The sequence below is a fragment of the Perca flavescens genome, chromosome 14 (assembly GCF_004354835.1).
Source record: "Perca flavescens isolate YP-PL-M2 chromosome 14, PFLA_1.0, whole genome shotgun sequence".
NCBI lineage: Eukaryota > Metazoa > Chordata > Actinopteri > Perciformes > Percidae > Perca > Perca flavescens.
The window spans coordinates 16,012,554-16,035,955 of record NC_041344.1 but is presented as its reverse complement, the minus strand read 5'-3'; the positions used below and the strand labels follow the sequence as shown (position 1 = coordinate 16,035,955).

The 23,402-nt window shown below is 38.5% G+C and overlaps 1 long non-coding RNA gene across 1 annotated transcript in view; it reads right to left on the bottom strand.

Moving 5' to 3' along the window:
* Positions 1-7,476: 7,476 nt before the first annotated feature.
* LOC114568344 (uncharacterized) overlaps positions 7,477-23,402 on the bottom strand; it is a 114,598-nt gene continuing 98,672 nt past the window's right edge. Inside the window, exons 2-3 of the long non-coding RNA XR_003694269.1 lie at positions 11,279-11,348; positions 7,477-7,972 (exon numbers count right to left, since the gene is read on the bottom strand). This is a non-coding gene — a long non-coding RNA (uncharacterized LOC114568344). The remainder of the gene's footprint in view (positions 7,973-11,278; positions 11,349-23,402) is intronic.

Here is a 23,402-nt window from a genome sequence, read left to right as displayed (position 1 = left end):
AGCAAGATAACTGCTTGGGGTGTTTTAGAGCAGGGAGTGTTGGTTCTCACTTCAAATTGAACAACTCCAGCTTTAAGAGCTGTTATGTCTAATACCCACTGTTCACTGAAGACAAAGGTTTGGCTAGTGAGCTCTTTTGTTTCTGTCACTTTGCCAGCTGTCTCCATCTGACTTTCCTAATGTGTGAAATCCCAGACCTCAAGCATGCAGGAAAACAGAAAAACTTTGTAAAAGCTGGTGCCACATTTGTGAAGTTGTTTCACCTCATTCTTATTGGTGTCTAGTTACTGATAGTTGCAGAAGAAGTATTCAGATTATTAAAGTGATAAAATTAGTGAAAATAAATAAAAAGAAGATGAAGAGTAATTTCCCAAATTATATTAAAATGGGTACTTTCTTGGAACACAATGAATATAAAGCAGAGAAGTACTTGCCTTGCCTCTTAGTGAGTGTGAAATAAAATAATAATAATAATAATAATAATAATAATAATAATAATAATAACTTTGTAAACTAAGTTTTAAAGGTGCTACATTAATAAAGTGCTTTGACAGACAAAGCAAGGCAAAAGCAGGTTATCTAGAGCTTAATATAACAACAGAGAGCCAAACAGTGGGGCTAAACAAGCAGGACAATATTTAGGTAATTAAAAATAAGAAGATAAAGGATGCAAAACATAGTAGAGAGAAGACCAAATAAAACATGACAAATAAAAATATGCATAAAAAATCAATACGTAAAATAAAATAAATAAAAATAAAGAGCAATTAAAAATAAAGTCTTTAAAACTGGGATTTATGAAGTGATTTAAAAAACTTTACTGATCCTGCAAGCCTTATCTCCCCAGGCAGGCCGTTTGAAAGCTGGGGCTGATTTGCCCTGATGGAAAAAGCACGGCCACCTTTAGATTCAAGCCTCGACTCTGGAACGGCCAGAAGGGCCCCACCTGAGGATTTAAGGCTGTGACTTGGCTCATACTATAGCTTGGAGCCAGACACTGATGAGCTTTAAAAGTGATCAGTAAAATCTTAAAATCAATTCTAAATCGAACAGGGAGCCAATGGAGAGAAGCCAGGATGTAGTGATGCCAGTGATATAAAACTAGTGAGAAGACTAGCTGCTGTGCTCTGAACTAGTTGGAGGTGGGAGAAGATATGAAAATAACCCATTTTACCCATTGACTATCATTAATGAAAGCCTTGTTAATTGGCTTACCAGGAGACTTTTTGAAAGGTCTTGTGGAGGCTTTGGTCAGGCCTTACTTTTGATTTTACTTTTGTGAGGAGTTGTACAATAGGACAATGTGCAAAGGGCTGCTGTTTTTTGTCATTTCGTTATTGTAGTAAAATGTACAAATTGGCTGAACATCCATGTGAGACATTTGCATTCAGGAAGGATGTCCATTATTGGGACAGTTCCAGAGTACAAGTATAAAAAAAAACATGCTAGACATACCAATGGGACTACAGTTGAATAAAAACTCATCTTTTGTATTCATGAAAACAGCAAAATTTCAAAGTGGCTTGTTTGGTGCATATTTTTTCATGTAGTTCTTAGTCTCGGCCCTCCTTTGCTACCAGATGGGTCGGACCCAAGAGTTTGCTGGGGGGCAGGGGGAGAAACGGGTAATTGCATTGTTTAAATTTCATATACTACTTTAATAAAAAAAATATTACCTGGCTGACGATGGGAGCAGCAGGACGCAAAAAATGAAAATTACTGTTGCACTAGTCTGTACATCTTGCCGTGCCAACCTTGCAATAAAGGTTTCCTAAATGCCATGTATATACATTTGATGTCAGCTTACTAATTGATTACGGGTTTCGTGTAGATTTGGATTTTTATACTTTTATTCCACTTTGTTTAAACGGCAAAGTGGAGAGGCCTCGTTCACCTGTTTGGAGCTGGCTGGTGAATGTGAAGCTTGTATAGGCCTGGCTGGATACACCGTGACCCTTTTTGTGGATCTACTGATCGCCCTTTGGATAACTTTTTTTTCCGTGTCATTGGATTACGGCAAAATACAGATCTTTTTTCTTAACATGTCTTAACGTTTTATGGTGTGAATGCGCTTTGTTTCGTTTGGAGAGGAATCTCAACAGACTGTAGGTTGAACACTCATTGTTCACTATTACATTTTAGTTGAATTTAAGTTTCGGGGCATTCCGCCACCGTCTGTCTCTTCCAGGAAGAGCTCTGTGCAGCAGTGGTCACAACCAGAAACCTCAAGGCTCTTTAATATGTTAGTGAAGATCAGTGGCAGATGTTTCTGAGAGAGCAGAGCATAGCTGAGGTGAAGAAAGCTTTATAAGCCTCCCGTAAGAAATCAGGTGATCATTTCCTTTTGTTGTGTTGGGTGTTCACTGTCAAAACAAACGTGTATCTGCTATGTGAGGCAGTGAGACATATATGAATATATATATATATATATATATATATATATATATATACTGCTGCTATTCACACTGTACTTATTTATGTTCATACTGTATTTATGTTGACCTTATCTTTATATTCACACTGCACTATGATAGAATTTGTACAATCCATTGTAAGAAAAAATAATTTTAACACAATCGCACTTTACTTCTACTTAACGTTTTTATTTCTTACTGTAGCTTTATTACTTTATGTTGCTGATCGACTCGCTCTTTTCGAAGCCTTTAAAGTACTGTAGTGTTGGCATTTGATTTTTGTTTTTAATTATGTTTATTTTTGCAACGTGTTTGCAATTATGTGCTTTCTATTTACATCCTGAGCTATGGATTTGGAAGGAAGAAAAGCACACATACAGACTCACGTGTGCAAAGATTTGCAGGTTGCAGAATGCAGTGGGAGACACACAATATGCTTACAAAAATGAAAGAATTTTTTGTCATTCACTGGGATAACAACATGATACATTTCACTTTGCCTGAAATGGCCTCTTGGTATTATTAGCATGCCTTATTCAAATCAAAAGACACACAGCTGGAGGCGCTGCTAACGGCAAGCTTGTGGGCCAAGCAAATTGGAATAAAAACACTAAGATCACAACCTGACAATGAGAAACAATGTCAATTATGCTTGGTTTTTAACTCTGTGTGAGCATGTGAGTGAGAGTGTGTGTGTAACAGTGTTCAAATGGAGAGTCTAATATGTTACTTACTGTATGTTACTCCCCTTGTTGTTCACTTTGAATCAAACTATGAATGATTCATACATAAATGTCTCTCTAGTACCTGGATATACAACAGGGATGCCAACTTTTCAATTTAGTGAGGGAATTTAGTGAGATTTGTTATTGGTGAAAACCAAGTAGGCCTTCTGTGTAATTACCCACCGCAAAGGTTTGGGTCATCACTCCTCAAAACCCTTTCAAATTCACAATTTTAAAGCATTTGTAGATGAAAAGCCAAGTCACAAATTACGGTCAATGATGAATAAATAAGGTGGATCAGCAAGAGGTTAAACAAACTGCAGAGAAAGAAGAGACAGCTGCTAATTCTAAGGACATCTGAAACATGATGCATCATTAGTGATGTGTTAAATAAGACACCACAACTTCAGTGGTAAGCAGCCCATACTTGTCTGTATAGGTTTAGTTTTATTTAACTTTTCAGTGCAGTTCTGCAGCTTCTGCGTTTGTTTTAGATTTAATTATCTTTAATCACATTGTTTATCATGTTGTCATATTATTTCCACACATCTCAAATTTCTTAGCTGTTTAAATATTAATATGCACATGCATGTAAAAAGTTGCACTCATATTGAAGTTGTCATTTATAAATTAGTTTTTCTCTGCGTGAGAGCGTGTGAAAAGTGTTCACCCTGACAAAACATATAAACAATAGCAAGCCGGCACAGTAATGTGAAACTCACTGAAAAAAAAACTGAACCCAACTGACATGACCGCTGCGGCTACATCCAATTCCACCGGGCGAACCTCCGAGGGCCCCTCTCCTGCTAAACAGGTGAAAAAAAGACTTAAAAGCAACAGGACTTAGTGCCGCTGACCTGAAGAAGCTCATCGCTGGCTATATTGTCGAGGACATGCTGCCAATTTCCACTGTTGACTTTGAATCGTTCCGACGCATCGTAGAAAAAATACCGACCAAACATGGTGTCAAGCTGTCGCAGAGAAAGTCATTTGCTGGATACCTTGAGAGAGAATACGACATAATGGACGCTAATTTGAAGGTTGCACTCAGAGATGTAGACTTTGTTTCCACCACTGCTGACATCTGGACAGTGAATAACAAAAGTTTTATGGGTGTAACAGTTCACTTGATTAATTCCACTTTAGGCTGAAAGGTCTATTGCTTTATAGTGTATTCAGGTCGTGCATCATGTTTTTGAAAAGTAACTAGTAAAGTAACTTATTACTTTTGAAAATAAGTAATCAGTAAAGTAACTGGATTACTTTATTGGAGAAATAATCAGTAACTAATTACTATTTCCAAGTAACTTGACCAACACTGCATATAAATAGTTAAGAATAAGATATTTATGTCCGAGGCCGACCCGAGCCCGACACAGTTAAAATAAATTTTTTTCTCATACTAATGATGCATAGGGTTGTTTGTGTGGAAAGCCAGCTTTTATTAAGCAACTGTAGGAAGGCATTCGAAAATGTCAACAGATGAGCGCTTCAGCGCACACAGGGCAACAAGCGCACGTTAACACAGGCACGCACCTACATAATAAGCTGTTTTAAATTTAAAATGTTCGTGCTGATGTAACCGAGCCCGGCCCGAACATCAACATTCGGGTATCCATCCTCTAAAACACACACACACACACACACACATTGTGAGGTCAGTTTTTCAGTCACTCATCATCTTATGCATTTGCGTATCAGACCGTTACAATGTTGATCTTGTGATCTGTGTTTAAACATTTATCTATTTGACTGGCCAGCTGCCTGCCTGCGTCTGTTATGTTTTTCATGTTTGTAGACCAATGAAGAAAATTTTAACAAAAGAAAGATTACGAATTTTCAGACTGATATCATGATGTGGCGTATTTATGACACGCCAATTCGTATGCCATTTTTGGCGTGTTATCTTGACGCTGATGATGCATGGCCTCCATTGACTTACATTACCTTGCGTAGTAGTATGATTGGGAGGTTGGTCAGGGTGGCGGATGCGTAAAACACAGGACTTTCACCCAAGAGACCGGGGATCATGTCCCGTGTGTCACATTTCCTAAACTCAACCGTTGCTTTCTTCTTTTCCTAAACCCAACCCGCGTCACGTTTCCTAAACTCAACAGTCGCTTTCTCGTGATAACACGGCAAGTGGCGTGTATGTTTACTAGATAGCTCAAAATGTGTACAGATAACACGCCACTTGACTTAAGAAAGTGGACGTGTATGTTTACGCAAAGTCATGATGTCATGTTGGAATCTTGAAGGTGAGGTAAAAAAACAAACAATATAGACAGAAATTATGAAAACGCAACTAATCTAAAAAGAAAGAAACGAAGATGGCAACAACAACATACTGCTATAAAATGATAGAAGTGATGGAGTCAATGAGTAACCAACAAAGACATCTTCAAAGATGAAGACCTAACGGCTAACCATATAATGAATGGATGGGACTGCATCTTGATAAGAGGCAAAGTTAACGTAGCACATTCACTAGAATCATTGAATGAGTATTGTTTCACTGAGAGAACATTTCACCATTCAGTCTGGCTTTCTTCCCGCATGTGTCTCCCTCCTTTTCCCTTTTCTAATTTAATACAAAATGAAGTATTTAATAAGTTTACATGCTTGTGATAAATGGGCAAATTAGCACTCGTTATTGTGGTGTAATCACACTTATGAGGGATTACAGCAGCCGAAACATAATCTTTGCCTCTAGTCAGACAGGTTTAAGAGTATAAGCCAGGTACCTAGAGCCAACACCTTAACCCAAACTACTACGACAAAGCCAACACCAAAACCCTTCTTAGGAATGTCATGGATTCATATTTGTCCAGAAGGCCCACTAAGTATTTTGCTTGTGGCTCGGCTTTGAATAATGTAATGCAAAGTCTCTCTTACAAACTTGCATAACAAATCAATCCATCTCTGTGTATGCAGGATGTAAAAAATCTTAAAGTTCTTTATTAGCATTTTATTTATACTCCTTTATTGTTGTGAATAAAACATTGGTTTCAGCTGTAAGCTGCATGTTAGTGTGATGGTTTGAATTACTATGTATCGGTGTGTGGTTTCAGAGGGGTGTACATGTGTATCCTTGGGGTACTAAGCTATTGGAATTCATTGCTCCAGGCTGCATGTCCTTTACTTGTTCCCCCACACACACACACACACACACACACAGTCTGCTGAATGTGAGCCAGCATATCAGCTATTATGTCAAGCCAAGGGAGCAAGCCAAGTCCAAACAATTTGTGTTGTTTCAGCTCCTTTTCTTTTCCTTTGATGACATCTACATGTATGTAGTCTATATCCAAGACCTTCCACTTCAGGATTGCTCAGTTGCCGCCGGAAATAATGTCCTCTTTTTCGGCCGGATGTCTGCTACCTCACGCTTTCTTTGTATTGGAATTTTAAACTCCGGCCGATTTATGAGGACTATGGTTGACTGCTCCTCAGATCTCTGCAGGGTAAATGAGACAGCTAGCTAGACCATCTGTCCAATCTAAGTTTTCTGTTCCATGACTAAAACAACTTTTGAACGTACACATGTTCCACCAAAACAAGTTCTTTCCTGAGGCACGGTGCGATTGGTTACGATTGGTTTAAAGAAACGCTAATAAACCAGGGTATGTTTTTCTCCCATCCCAGAATGCTCTGTGGACTCACCGCTTCTCCGCAGCGCTTTGGAGGAAGGTCTGGGAATGGAGACTAACATTTATGAAACAAAACTTGATATGTATTCATTTTAATTTGTCTCGGTGCAACTGGTGCAGACACACATTTAACAAACCTTATATATTTGCTGGCACAATACAATGCAATACCTTACTCCAGTTTGGTTTTGGTTTTCAAGTTTAAAAGGTATTTGTTTGCCTTTCAATATCAGTGAATTCCTGACCACAATAAAAAACATTTAAACCTTCTTTTCATGTTCCTATACCTCAGAGCCCATCAATCTGAGGTCAAGTTTCTTTTATTTCTTTGCTCACAAGTAGTTTTTTATGGGTATTTTATTTCAGAGGATCAATGTGCATTCAATCAAGATTCAAGCATTAATATTCAGGTAGCGTATTACAGCAGATACAGAGATCGAACTCTGTAATCCAGATGTAAGAGGTGTAGAAACTCAATGCTGCCCATTTACTTTTTTGGAATTCAGCATGAAGATTTTGTAATGCACAACAGGGGTTCATGTTTTTATATTTTTTTCATTTATCTGGATGATGATATTTCACTGTGTACCCTCAACAGTACAATACAAACAACTTAATTGCTACACATACAAATAAACAAATTATTCATGGCCAGAGAGAAAGAGAGGTTCCAGGTTTCATTTATTAACATTTGACAAGGCAGTGTTCAGCAGCATAAAAACAGTTTTTGAACATTGAATCCTGAAATCCGTCCAAGAGCAATCAACATCATAGGCATTTAGTTAAGAGCATGAACCCTAAAATAAACAGGTGTTTCATAAGCAGGAAAGTTCATGACTTTTGGTTGTACTTGTGGGCACTACAAATTTCCTACGCTGATGAAGTGAGCAAGTCGTGTTAAGGCTGCAGGCAGGAAACCATGCAGGGGGGATGAACTGTCCTTGAGTATGTTGGTGAGGGCGCGCAGGGTGGCCTCATCATGCCTTTCACTCAGTGTTAGAGAAGAAGAAGTCAGAGTGCCAGGTGGTCGGATAGCTCAGTTGGTAGAGCGGGCGCCCACATATAGAGGTTTACTCCTCGATGCAGCGGGCCCGGGTTTGACTCCGACCTGTGGCCCTTTGCTGCATGTCATTCCCCCTCTCTCTACCCTTTCATGTCTTCTGCTGTCCTATCAAAATAAAGGCTGAAAAATGCCCCCCAAAAAAAGAAGTCAGAATGCCAATGATCTAACAGCATTGTTATTTTGCCCTCTCAAGCTCCTCGGAGAGGCCTTTTGTCAGCCAACCCCAAACTGGGTAGGCACTCAAGAATTGAACAAAAGAAAGTCAGGTAAATTTGTTTTAGAACGTCACACGGTTGACCAGTGTTTTGGCAACACTGTGGTAATGGATCGTTGGCCGCGTCTTTAGCCCGTCTTAATAACTTTGATGATGACATTACGTTTCTTATAAAATGTATTTTCTGTTGCAAAACTAGTAGTATATAAATCTAATTTTCAAGAGACTGTCTTGACATACTCATGGGCAAATACTACAGACAAAATACCTCAATAAAAATAAATAAAACCACTTTGTATTTCAAAGCACTGAGCAGCAGTCAGCCTCTCTTGCTACTGCTGCTGATAACTGATCATTTAAAAGTGCATTGACTTTCTAGTCAAACTGAATATTTCAGTATTACACTTTATTGGATAAAAAAAAAAAAAAAAAAAAAAGGTTGCAGGTTTAAAGATCAATGATCAACTGTGCTCAGTGATGTTGCAGAGGCTGAGGAAACCTAATAACTGGATCCCTTCCAAACCTGTTTGCTAAAGACAGAACCTCACCACAGTCTGCAATATCATCCACGCTCTCTCTCTCCTCCTTCCCCTCATTTAATAATTCATACAAACACTGGAAGGTTATTGGGCTGTCCACCCTTCTGTATGAAACAATACTATAAAAAGCATGCCAAAGTTGCAACAATCAATATATAAAAATGTACACAACACATAGAAATCTAATAGATATTTGGCACATTCTGAGACTTGCAATAAAATAAAACATAACCCAATAAGATTTGAATGATACAATTGTTTGCATGATCAAAACTGTTGCAGCTTGTGTGTTGTAACACAGACTTTAATTGCATACACAGTAGTTAGGTTAATCAGTGTTTTGTATTCTTTTTTCTTTCTCCTGACTTACTTTTGTTTTCCAACTAATTTTGTATGCTGAGGAAATGAAATGTAGATGCAGGGACAAAACATGCAATTAGTTTTTGCCTGGATAAAGAACAACCACTGCAAAGAATGACTGCTTACAGTGCAATCATTTAAATAGTTTAATAATATATTAAAAGAGGGAATGCATTATTATTTTATGTTGTTCATGACTGCTTAAGACGTCGTTTTACGACAAAGATCAGACAGAGGGAATAGGAAATGTGTATCTGTCTGTCACCTCTCTGTCTCTTACCTCTCAAAACTATTTCCCATTTGCGTCGTCTCATCTTGATTTCTGCCTCTTCACCTTTCAGACGTTGTCCTATCAATGCATTCCTACTCTACCCATTATCGCCATATATCCATCCACTCATCCATTCTTCAAATTCTTGCTCTCCCTTCCCTCCCAATGCCGTATATATCCATCCATTCCTTCATTCATTCAAAAGCAGCCTTTTATTAACTGTGCTGCTGAGATGAAAAGAGTGCCATTTAGCTAATTAACACATTACTCTTTAGATCAATTGCAATAGAAAGGATTTTTGTTGATTTATTTCTTTTAATACAAACAGTCAGAATTTTCACAGTCTATGCTTCATCATTGCCTTGATTGATGGTGTGTAATTATGGCATAAAAATAAATCAATCAACCTCTAATATATTATCAATATTATTTCTCTGATAAACCCATCAATTTTAAGAGCATAACCTCAAGCAAACCACTGAAGAAAAATGTCAAGGTAATTCCTGAAACATGGATCCATAATGTATGCATGTAAAATCTCATGTTTATTATTATCACAAGTGTAGAGCCTAAAGCCTTTGAGCCAAATCCTTGTTCCATTATCAGTGTTGTTGCTGTGCCCGCTCAAGGCTACAGCCACTTCAGTCGATGGGTCAATACTCCTGTCAATGCCTTTTCTTTGCCCATACATATGATACATGTTACACTGTGGATTCACTTCCATTTCCTCACATTTGTGGACAAGATGAAAATCTGAATGACTTCTTTGTTTACTGAAACAAGGGCTTGGAGGCCTTGAAACCTTGAAAGCATGAGTAACCAAAAGTGTGAATTAACCATGTACTGCTTATTCCTGTGGATGCATTTGCATTGAAGTTGGTTAAATCCATATAAATATATACGTACACTCCACTGTGTTTTGCACGGATGATTATAACTTTCGAACAAAACGTTTACGGGCTGTGTCCAGGTACAAAATCGAGGAAAATAAGGAAATTAGTGAAGCGTGAAGAGAAGAGACTAAAGAAAACAACAATAAGTGTCCAAAGTTTGGAATCATTTTAAGCTGAAACAAAACAAAAAACTGTACAGTGTGTCTAATGCAAAGCCAAACGTCAATGCTTCAGCAAAAAGCATTCGGTGTAACATTACACACCCAGTCCACAGAGCCGACACGACACAATATAACATTAGCATGTAACGTAAATTAATATGATCCCTAGTTAAGATGAAAGCTCATCCCCCAGGTGACGGGAAGCCCGGGGACCTCACACACTACGGGCACACTATGGTGACACAGAGCTGGTTAGCTAATTGGGTTAGTTGATCATTTTAAGAGACCTTTAGGAGACCTGTTTTTTCTATTGGTCTTAATCAAAGCAAAAATAATTCCTTATCCAATAATCTATGGAAGAATTGTTAAAATACGGACTACTAAAAAACCCATAGTTGCAGCCCTACCACTATATGATATCATTTTCACCGGTCCTGGCAGGGTCTACCATCCCTGGCAAGTATGCATATGGTGTAGAAATGCTGATTTGGGACAAAGTTGAACAGGACTTCTCTTCCTATTGGCAGATCTGACTCTCTATCATCCAGAGTGGACAATACACATCTGCTGTGCAGTGGTAGTGCAGTGTAGTATAACATCAGGCCACAAAAACATGTTGCTGATTGGCTAGCAGGTGACCATTAAAATAATTAAAATGAAAGTGTGTTGTATGCATCAAGGAATGTTAAAAAAACCTTCCTTCAAAGAAAGATGATTTACTCACAATCTATTGTTTTTCTGCAGTAAATGGTGCAATGATTAACACACTTGGCAAAAAGCACACAACTCCACTACTTTAAGACCATTGGACCACAAATGATGTCACCAAATCTGACAAAGGGAGCAAATCAAGATTCTCTAAAGACTGACTGAACTGTATTAGTCCTATTCAAATATAAACAATCTGATGGTATTGTAAAGCTGTTCCTAATGTAGAAAAGTGCTACACCAAAGTGAACTAAATGCACAAGGAGATGTGTTACTGTACCTTCACGGGTACTCATCGAGGACATCAAGGTCATCCAACAAGTTTCCTTTGCTTCTTATCTTCTCTCTCCCTGTTAGGCACACAAGGTGAGTAGACAAATATCAGTGTTTGAAATGAAGCATATATTATGATTCATATGAAAGGGAAGTGATTTAAAATGAAATTTCAGGATTTTATCTGTCCCAATGTTGACATCCTTGGAGTATGCTTCTCCCAGCTGAGAGCAATTTCATTGGAGACTGTGTATACTGACTGTGTATACTTATCTTAAAGTTTTTGTGTAAACCTGATTAACATTTAAAAGAGAAAAGGATAAACTTTAAAAGGTAAGAATAAGTTAAAGTGCGTTGCAGTTGGACAGAAAAACTGGAATCGACTAGCAAAAAGGTCTGTTCTTCTTAAGGAGGCTCTTGTGTCTCAACTTGTACAGTACACGGTTGTATCAGACTGCCGCAGCCAGTGTCCTTTTTGTGCTATTGTACGCTGCAGGGCTGGCAACGTCAATTCAGGGGACACATGGAGTCTGGGAAAGGCTACTGTAGCTCTGACATTGGACTGAGTCCGGGCTTACTGGCAGTGTTGGAGGAAAGGATGTTAGCAAAACTCTCTGTTATAATAGGCAGTGACCTCCACCCCTCTCCATGACGTGCTGTCAGTCCAGTGGAGGACCTTCAGTCATTTGCTCGTTTCACAAAGCTATGCCAAAAAGCCCATCAGGCGCTGAGTTGCCAGCTACCAGCTTACCCTACAATACCTCTTCCTACAGTGCCATCAGCAGCAGCATTAGCTGTTGCCAGCTGGGAGGGTGCTCAGAAATATTTTTTATGCATAACCCATCCCACACCATTAACTTAAAGAGCAGCCGCTGAGCATCATTATAAACTTTAAGCTTATCGGTAATTTTATGTTTCCATTGACAATGCTGTCAGTGACACAGATTACACTGTCATCCTTGTCTCATGTTCAATCTTGAAGTTATTCTTTTCTTAACCCAGTCCATCCTCTATTTATTACTATATTTAAGAATGATGATGGTGAGGCAGCATAAGATGTGCATTCCACCCTTTAACAATAATGTTTGTGTTTAGGAGGGAGCCAGAGAGGGTTATAACTTAGCTCTCAATTTATAGCTAAGAGATTTAGACACACTGTACACCATACACAGTATTTTTTCTCAAGCTCAGCTGCAAATTGTTTGGAGAGAGGAGAAAAAGGCTGCTGAGCAGAGGGTGTGAGGTGTGAGCTAAGTGAGAGGGAAACAGGAGAAGAAGAAAATGATTGAGAAGAAGGGAAAAGAGGTAAACAGATTCAAGAGAGGAGAGGATAGTAAAACGAAGGAAGGGAGAGGAAATGAAGAGAGGGGATAACTAGTATATATTTTCAGTCTGGTGAGGGATTTCTTTTTTCTTTTCCTGAGAAACATGGTCCCTTTATTGTCTGCTTCCAATTTACTCAAATCCCCACATTGAGGACCCGTGGAGTTTTGTATTTAGTATACGTCTCTGTATAGCTTTCTTTTGTGTGCGTGTTTGTGCATGCAGTGTCTGTCCGAAAGGCCTGTCATATTTTAATATTTGAGGTTCACCGTGTCACAATTCTTTTCTTTATATTTAACCCTTAAATTGATTCTTTTAACTGACACTCCAACCATCTTTTAATTAAAAAAGTGCAACTGTTTTTTTTTTCAATATTTGTCCTAATTCATTAATTGACAATCCTTGTTGTTGCACCATATCATCTAAAACCTGAAGACATCAGAGCACAGAAACCCACATATCCTGACCACTGTGTCTCAGATGTTTTAGTGCACACAATTTAACTGACACTTCTGCTGTAAATTCTTGTCAGCCTGTGTGTATGAAACAAAGAATCCACAACTACATGCGGTTGTTTAATTGTGTGTTCTACAGTGATAATAATCTTGACCTTGGTCTTTATTAGATGCTGACTTTTCTGAAAAACAGTGTTGACAGAAAATAAGGCTATATTTAACCTGATACCTTTGTTATTATCTGGCAGAAGAAACTGCAATATGTCACTTCATATGAGTGTAACATAAAATGAAAAAAACTGTCAGCATTAGATGGAGTCCATTTAAAAGAACTTGGTGAGGCTCCCCTTAAGGCAGGTTGCACCCCTGAGGCTGAGGCATTGTCTAATCTCTTGATGAAAGTATTGACCTGTCTATGATCAGATAATGGGCACTGGTGTTGGACCCAAGCGGTTTCATTGGGATTTGGTCAAACTGTTATTGTACATTTAGTCCACCACATCCAAAGAACGCACAGCAAGTCTATTGTCCAAAATACACCCCCCTCAAAGTGTTTTAGCCCCTGTCTGTTCATTCCCTGTGGGACAATGTACTATAAATCCCTGCAGCAGAATAAGAAAGACAAAACTAACCTGTGGTATCGAGCAAAGGGAGCCAAAGTGTAGCATGTCAAACCTACAGAGCTGCTACACCACTGGGAATATTCAGAGGCTTTATGAACAATACAAATCTAATGTTCCCTCATGACAAAAAGTTGAGGAAAGCAGGAAACTCTCAACTTCAATATAAATCAAATGAGATTTCTGCTAGGAATCTACGGCAGCTTTAAAGGGAGGGTTTTTCCAGGGGAATCATGCACCTTATCACTTTACTAATGGAAATATCTATCCAATACTGCTTTTTTTTTTCTTCTAAAATGCATGTGAAACGTACTGTATCTGCATCATATTATAACTAAATTGAAGTCATTTTCTATCTAAATCTAATCAACTTGTATGAATTTTGTGAAATTTGTTTTTGGGAGTATTTGTGTAATGATCAGTATACTGGTTTTGATGATATTTAGCATGTGATGGCTCCATGGAACATACCCTGGTAATGCATATCCCTGTATACACTAGTCTCTTATTAGCCAGGTCTCTGATGTCAAGTAGACATCCATGCTACTCTTTGTCCTCTCTGCACTGAGTGAGTTAACTCACTTTGGTTCCTGGCAGCCTGGACGCTGCGATTACCATGCTCTGCTAAATTTGGCTTGTGAGTCGTATCACTCATCTAATGAAAGAGCAATGGGTGGTATAAAGTTTATTCTCTGCATTACTGCTGTCAAGACGTTCACTTCAGGATGTAAGTCCTCATTACATCTTGTGGGTTTGTCTGTGCCATATTAGTTTATTATACCTGTCAACATGTTCTTGACAGTTTTAGAGTTATATATACACGTTTCAGCGTATTGCCAAGTCGTAAATATGCTGCTTGGTTTGTATAGGATACATTGAAGAGCAAAGTGTTGAATGCCAGATATTACTTTATTACCTTTTGTTGTCAAAAAAGGCTTTGAACTCTGCAACTCAAGTGTTTGTTTTTCATATGTCGGGAATCGTCTGGCTTTCACTCTTAATCTCCATATTTCTTGCCGTCTCTCTCTTTCTGTGTGTATGTCCTTCCTTATTAATGTCAGTCCCTTAACTAAGTTATGGATCAGTGCCATCTGCTCTCCTTGCAGCCAAATCGAGAGAAACAGAGACAGTCCAAGATAAAGTGACAGACACACAAATATAAAGGTCGGAAAAAGACAGGGAGACGTACAAGAGAAAAACAGGGGAGAGAGACGAGAGAACAAAGTAGAAAGAAAGAGGTCAAGAGAGAAATGCATATAAAAGGAGCATGATGACTATAAATTTATTTTCCATATGGCAGCTGTCTGTTACCTATTGGAAGGTCACATCGCTGTCCAGATGTCACATGATTTTAAAGTGTGTCTGAGTTTGTCAAGAATAAAGGACATTCTGTAGTATATAAGGTATTTACTATGTATTCAGAGGAGGTCTAGGAATTTTATTTAAATCATACTCAAGTATCAAGTAAAATCAGGAAGTGTAATTGAACACATGGTAGTGTCCCACTCCTCTTATTGATATGCTCTAGATTTCATAAATGTACTCCAGTTGTGACCAGTTTTCGTCGTGGAAATATTTTTGTGCACAGCAACATGCATATATGTAATTCTTCCATTTTAGTAAACATTAATCCTCCCCTGTTGCTTTGCAGTGTGAGGCCACAACTGACAGCTTGTACAGCTTGTACACAAATGTAGTGCTGGGACATACAGTACTGTCTGTGTTCAACACAGCAATTCACTTCAAGTTAAATTACCTCTGAAGAGGTTAATACGTTTTATCTGCTCACAGTAATCATGTTAATTAGAGCAGGTAACTGCAATAATCTTTAATACATAAAAGTTTCATCTTTACCATCAGAGAACTGCAGTGGGTATACATTAAGGCTGTAAATAAAAAAAAAATACATATGTATCAATTTTGCAGGTTCACAGGCACAAATAGCCTAGTCACGTACAAAGCACATACAAGCTCATTTTGGAAACACATAAAAAGGGAAAAAATATCTGAAATATAGAAATGTTCTTAATGGCAATGAAGTCTGTCTCCTTATTAAAGTTAATAAAAGACTCAACTAGCTAACAGCTGTACAAGCACATTTTGGGTGCTATCTGAAACTGCTCTCATCTGGCATGTTGAGCCAAGCTTGATAAAACACATGGTAAATCCAAATTTTTTCAAAATCTATTTAATAAAAATCATTGATTTGTACTTACAAATTACAGGGTTCAATTAATTTTAAAAGATCAGTGGCCAGTGTTATGTCAGTAAAAAGAGTCTGGAAAGAGAAAAATAGCATATACTGTAAACAGCAGTTAGTAAGAGCTCTGTGTGTGCCCAACACGGTGCAGGAGCTGAGCATTGGGTGGATTGCCAGCTTAGGCTCGGAGTATTTCATATGAGATCAGCTTACGGTTTTGCTTCTCTACAATAGGCAAGTAAGAATAAAAAAAACTAAATATACAACCCCACAACTGACATTAACTGTAAATGAGGAACACAACCAAAAAAAAATGATTTTAATTTAAAGGTTACAGTAGATTATAATTTAAAATAGTTTTCTTTTGAATTTAGTTTGTGATGGAAAAGCAGTTAAGAGGACACATTTCTATGAAGACTACCATGTAATAATAACACACTAGGAGGCAAGCAGTGAGTAAAAAAGTGAGTGCATAAATTAATTCAAATGCAAGTAGATGAAGTTTTTGTAACATGTCATCCGAACAAGTCTGGAGGCGCAATGTTTCGAAGGGCCACACTGAAAGGCAGGGCGAAAAGCCAGCCATCATAGAGAAAAATGAGATGTGATAAAAAATATGATAATGGCGCACAGTTTTGGATAGTCTCTTCCCAAATGCCCCTTTAGTTTGTGGTTCCACATGGTTGGTGTATTGTACAGTGGGCAGTTGCACACAGTTCAAACTTGCTCTATAGGCTAAATTTGAGAGCAGCACATACAGGAATTATTCTTGGCCAAAATGCAGAGCATGGGCAACAAGTTAACTTGTTGAAAGGAGACTGGCATGTCTTCCAGGCAGATATGTGGGGCGCATCCAATCAACTGCCATGCAGCAAAATTGCTTTTTTAGGGCCAACTCAGTCTGTCTGGTAAAACTGTATCTGCAGGGTAGTTAGCAACTAGTTTGCAACATTCAGATCTGTGCCCAGTTTAGGCCACTGTGTGGGGATCTCTTAACTGTCTTTGAGTTTGTGTGTGTGCGTATGTATGTGTGTGTGTGTGTGTCCGCGCAAGAGCGTGATAGAGAAAATGGTAGAGAAAGGGGGGAGATGAGGGGTAGGCAGGATGCCAGCGTCCTCATTTGACACAGTGAGACACTGACAGGTCTCAAGGTCTGCCAGCACGCACGCGCACACACACACACACACACACACACACACACACACACACACACACACACACACACACACACACACACACACACAAGGTCTGCCAACTCACATCTGTAAAACTTTTTATGGCCAGAGGCTGTTATTCGGGTGGGGGTGCAGGAGAGAGAGCAAGATGGGGAGGGAGATAGTGAGGGATGAGAGGAGGGAGGAGACAGGATCAAGTGCATGAGACCGAGCTAGACATGTACACACACAGGAGAAGCGCTAATAAGCCTTTAAGAGTAAAACTAAAAAGCTGAGGAGATTTTGGAAGGATGGATGAATGGGAAGGGGAGGGAGGGAGGACAGACATTTCCATTGATTTCTGAGAACAGAGGCAAGATGCCCAAGAATCTGACCCAACAAATTTTGTTCCAAAAACTGCAGATTTTTTCATATTCTTAAACCTGTGCTATATAAATGACACAGTGGAGCCAAAGCACATTTTGCAAATAATTTTAAGCAGAATGTCATTCATAAGCTCCACCTCCGCAATTCTCCTGCACATTTTCTCCATATCTCATCTAATGTCTTCTCTTTGCTCATCTTTCATCTCTTGGTTTGTTTACCTTCTGTGCCGGCACTTTAGAGTAGTTGTAAGCACATACAGTATATAATGACAGCACAGGCAGAGCCAAAACATCTTAAAATATGGGAGTTTTTATTTTTTAAATGATCTTGAGAGGCAACTTTTTTAACAGCATGTGCATGCCATTCATTGTTGGAAGGAAAAGTCTATAATTTGTGAACCTAAACTGCAAAAAAAAAAATGGAGGCAAGAAGTATATTGCATTTAGACAGCTTGATTGATTTGCCCACAAGCCGCTCATGGAGGGAAGTGTGTATTTTAATAGTTTTGCTCATTTAAGGGTCAGTGAAATACATGACATGGAAAATATATATTTGCGCTGGCCCCACTAAGATATGATCAGCTATCTGGTAAGCACTTGACCTAAAATATACTAGTAAAGATGCCATTTTACTGAATCTAACTGTAAAACTAATGCATAAAGTAAATATAAAGACAGTATTGAGCTTGACATGACAAGCATGCAGGATATTTTGCAAAAGTGTAGGGTTATTCCAGGTATTTCGGAATTGGAATTGGAGACTTAAATTGGGAAAAACAGGCAGCAACAAATGATATTCATTGGCAGGCATACATCTAAGATGAATGATTTTCCCGCATTCATTTCATCCATTTGTTATTATTATTACAATTTCCTTAAACAACTCAGGTTGCAAAGATGGCTCACAAACTCTTCAGAAAACTAATGTCACAGAATACCCAAATACACTGTCCAACCTTTTTTTGTCCTTTCCTTCATAAAGTGTACAAGGAAGAGAAGGCAACAGCTTGTCTTTGTTTGTGTATTGGACTGTTTGAAACATGGTCAACATTAGGAAATATTTAATATATATAAGATTTCTTACAATTTCCCTCAAGCATGTATTTTCTAATGTGGTTCTATAATTAAGTAGTACATGTATGTATGAATATGTGGGTATATGTATCTGCGTGTGTCAGTGTGTATGCATTAATGTGTGTGTGCCTCCACAGTTCAGCTATACTGCTTAGAGAGCAGTTCCTAAATGTCAGTCTGGCCCCTGCAGGGCTTAACTTCCTGGTTCTGGAGGATTATGGGAAAAATGTCAGGGAGAATCTGAGGTACTGACGAGAGCAAATGAGTGCAAAAGAGAGAGAGGGAGAGACGGAGGGGGAGATAAAGAGCCAGGCACAGAGAATGGGTTTTGGGAATATGGGGATGAATGACAAGAATTAATCATAAGATAATACATTTGCAAAGGGCACACACACACACACACACACACACACACACACACACACACACACACACACACACACACACACACACACACGCAGGTGGCACGTTACATAGCCCATGGCTAAATGGCTCACAGAAGGACCACTGTGCTCTGTATATGTGCGTGTTTCACAGTCACAGGTCAAATTCTGTGACTGACTGTGTGGGCATCTACTTAGCAGACCCTACGGCCAGGTTAGATTAATAAAGAAACAGGAAAGTGAAAAAGTGAAAACAGAAAACCAATCACAGTGACAAGTTGAAAGGAGGAACTTGGTGAATGAGAGAAAAAGACACAATTAGTAATCAACAATATTAATAATGACATCAAGACAGTGGACTATGCTGAAGGGTGCATTAGGGACTGTTCAGTATTCATGGAATGGACCACCAGAGGAAAATAGGGGAGCGTCATGTCTTTTTATTCTTTGTTGAGGGGAGGGTCATCCAACAAGGAAAAATCATTTACTCATAAAGGGCAAGTAATGTTAGCAGGGTTGACAGCAAATGAAGCTGGTTGTTGCGTTTGTTTGTGATCTATGATAAATCCAAAGAAGTTAAAGGTGCCCAAACCACCCTCTTTTTAAGGAGTTTGGTATCTTGCCTTCTGGCCACCGTTTCAAAATGCCCAGAACAAGAACAAGGCGTGCCAGGGCTTCTTTTATCCCTGTGGCCATTGAGAAGCTTAATTCACTTCATTTACTTCATTAACTGCTGCTTTTATGCGTATCTGTTAGATAGCTAAATAAGCTTGGATTGATCAGAAATGCAGAACTGAGTCCACTTTGATATCTGTTTATTTATCGCATGTTTTTGGATTTTTTTATTATTTTTTTTAAATGTTATTTAAAGTGAAGGAAAATTAATTGAATAAAAGGGTGTCATATCATTAAGTGCACTTATTGACTGCCTAAGCATGAAGCATAACCTATCTAAAAAAGCTTTTCTGGTTTCAGGTTAGACAAAGAGGGTATTTAGTCAGAAATCAATCACTTTCTGAATTTTCCACTTTCGATATGAACACGTTTTTTCAAACATGTTAACCTACAGTATATGAAAGTTAGAAAGAGTCTGATTAGGCTAACCAGAATGACCAACCAATTAGGACACAGGGGCCCTCAAAGTGGACCCATATTTTTCAGTCATGTGATGATCAACAAATGGAAAAGTGAAGTAATATTTCAGGTGAAACAAAAAAACATAGGCAACATAAAGGATTCATGTGTTAGACTCACCTACTGCAACATTCAAACTGATGAACAGAATATTATATGTAGTCTTTTGTATACATGTGGTTTTTTTAGACTGGTATCCAATAGCACATCTTATCCATTTAACAATGCTGCAATATACAGTATCTAGAAATGCTCTTTTTCCCTGTGCACACTGACTCTTTATAGATATTTTGTTGTTTTAACCATCAGCATTGATTCATATTTGACTCAACAATGAGTATAGTCTGGCTATCACCAGACCAAGCTCAATCTTTTAAGATTGAACATTAGTCTGGGGAGTCTGCTCTGTATTTTCTACTGCACAAGAGGCGTGATCAACAAGCATAGTTGAAACGACTGCACGTAATTGGATAGTCCTTCAACCAATCAGACCAACGATCCGGGTGACGTAGCAGCGACAGCGGCATCAACGGGTTGCTGCGCTTCCGTGGCTGAATGTAAACAAGAAGCTGCTTGGTCGCTTCTCTATCGTCATCGTGTTAAACCTGCCAATAGCGTGCCAGGTGGATAAGCCAGTTTGTGATTGGTCTCCGCAAAATTATAACGGAAGCAGGATAGATAAACATACAGGTTTCGAGCCCGAGCTGCAGGGTGAAATCAAATCGCCGGCAGATTAGGCTGGGTTTACCCAGTCTACAATGACTACACAAAGTGCTGAAACGTCTGGTTGTAGGAGGTGGTTGAGCCATCACTGCAGCAGCATTAGCACGTAGGCTACTTCCACAATGCATATTCATGACTCAACCACCTCCTTCTTGTCGGTTATTGGCTGGAACACCGTTTGTAATGGTTCGTGGGTCAGGTTGGCGCAGTTTGTTTTTGTTGCCGTTTGTGGAGCCTGGGCTGTCTACAGAGACCGCGTTTTTTTACAGTGTGTTCAGGGGACAGGCAGCTAAAGGATAGTGAGGAGATGTTTGCTGTATGTTACAAAAAATGTTGGAGCCTAAAAAACGCGTCACATCACACACCTTTAAGTGATTCAAGGGTACTATCAGCACATTCAGTGCATTGCATTTCTTGGATACATTGTGTGATGTTTATATGTTTACTCATATATTTGCACATTTTGCTGCTAGTCTCTTTTGTAAAAGACATTTCCTCTTAGTTGGACAAATGGGTGGTAAAAAGGAAATAGTCTGGGTACTACATTAGACAACATAAAATGTGTGGTTGTTGGGAACAAATAATCCTCATCTTGATTCATTTTCATTAATCTTGGGAGTCATTGCTTCTAACCTCAGTCCGTTATCATATTTAACACTGTTCTCAACATCATTTTTTTCTTCCTTTGTTTTCAGAGAGGGGCTTGGAAATCCAGTTTTCTTCCATCATTCCATGAATAACAAATTCAATCTAACTGTTGGTTACAGTATCACTGAGGTGCATTAGTGTCATTTTTTTTTATTACTTTATTGTAGTGCTTTCATATCCAGTCACGTTATTACATATTTTTTCCTGTTGCACTTAATTTTTTTTTTTACAATTTTATATTATTTAATAACACAAAAAACAAAAATATATATAAAATAAATAAAACAAACGAAGTTAATATGTATGTGTGTGTGTGTACGTACGTGTGCTCACCTGTGTATGTGCTGTGTGTGTGTGTGTGTGTGTGTGTGTGTGTGTGTGTGTGTGTGTGTGTGTGTATGTGTGTGTGTGTGTGTGTGTGTTTGCGAGCAAACAATTTTCTAATGTCAGGGATTCTTTAATATCAATAATTTGTTTCATGGCCTTCTCTACCGCTTCCCAAAAGCTCTTTATTACCGGACATGTAAAGAATATATGCATATGATTTGCTTTACTTTCCCCCCATTCTCTCCAGCAACAGCTCCTGCTGCTGGAGACATTTTTCCCATAATATGAGGTGTAATAAAAAAATCTCTGACTTATTTTCCAAGCAAATTCCCTCCAATGTTTTGACTGGGTTATTTTAAAATTATCTTTTAAGGAGTCTCTCCAAGCCTCGCCTGAAATATATATATATGGATAACTCTTTTTCCCATTTTTCTTTTGCTTTACTCTCCACGTTTGTTAGTTTTTGCAGTATTTTATCAACATCTGAAAGTTTTCCTGTGCCTTTATTTCTATTTTCTGCCAAATATTGTAGTAATTCATTTCCCATTTTCTCTTCTGAATTTTGTTTAATATAACTCCTTACCTGTAAATATTTGAAGAAGTGTTTTTGCTCCAAACCATATCTAGAAACCAGGGCTTCATATGAGTCTATTGTATTTTTAGTAAAAAATTGTGAATATGAAATGAAACCCTTACTAGCCCAGCCTTGTAAAATCCTATCTGTTCTATTAGGTATAAAATCTGGGTCATGAACCATTTCTCTAAGTTGTACATTTTCACTTTGTATTTTTAATCGTTTGCACAGTCATCTCCAATTCATTACAGTATTCTCAATACAAAATACCTGTGGCAGTTGTTTTTGTGTCTTTTTCCTTAGAAAAGGCAATGTTCCAATTAACCCTGCTGTTAACTCTTTCTCTATGTTTATCCATTTTACCTCTGTATCACATTTCATCCACTGCATTAGTGTTTCATGATGACATTCCTCTACAAACAAACAGTTTCTTCAATTTGTTGTTTCGTGTCTTCATTTGGTCAGTTCCAACCAATTTGTATGGATTATGCAACAAATGAAGCCAAAACCTTATGAGGTAACATAAACTCAGGGTCAAAGCTTGTAGGTTGTAAAAGTGTGCATTGTGAGTGTGTGTATGCCTCACTGTGCTGTACATCTATGTGTGTTCCATTGTTTCAAAGCGGTGGACCATCCATCACCATTAGGCTGAAACAGAGAGCCTGACTCACACTCAGGAACAATCTAATTCCACTAAAAACACCTCTCTCCACCACTCTCTTCTTCACTTTCCCCCGTTGTCGGGTTTCTCCGCTTCACCTTCTTGTTTTCTCCCTTCCTCTCTCTCTCTCTCTCTGCAGGATTTAGGCAACAGACTTCAGCAGATGAAAACCTCCCAAGCATGTCTGCAGTAATACCTCAGACACACACATGCTGTGCTACACACACGCAGAGAGGACACAATCTTGCAGTCAGTATATTGTTTTATCTCAGCCTTTTGGCGCTCATGTGTAGTTATCATTCTGTAAGCAAAGCCGAATTTGAGACGAGAGCCTCTTCAACTTTTTCTGTCAAGGACCCAAAGAGAGTGAAAGTAAGATGCTGCAGGTTTTTGGTACACTCGTAGACTTTGGGCTTAAAATTGGCCTTGAAGAGCTATGGAATAAAAAATAAAAAAACTAATCTTGTTC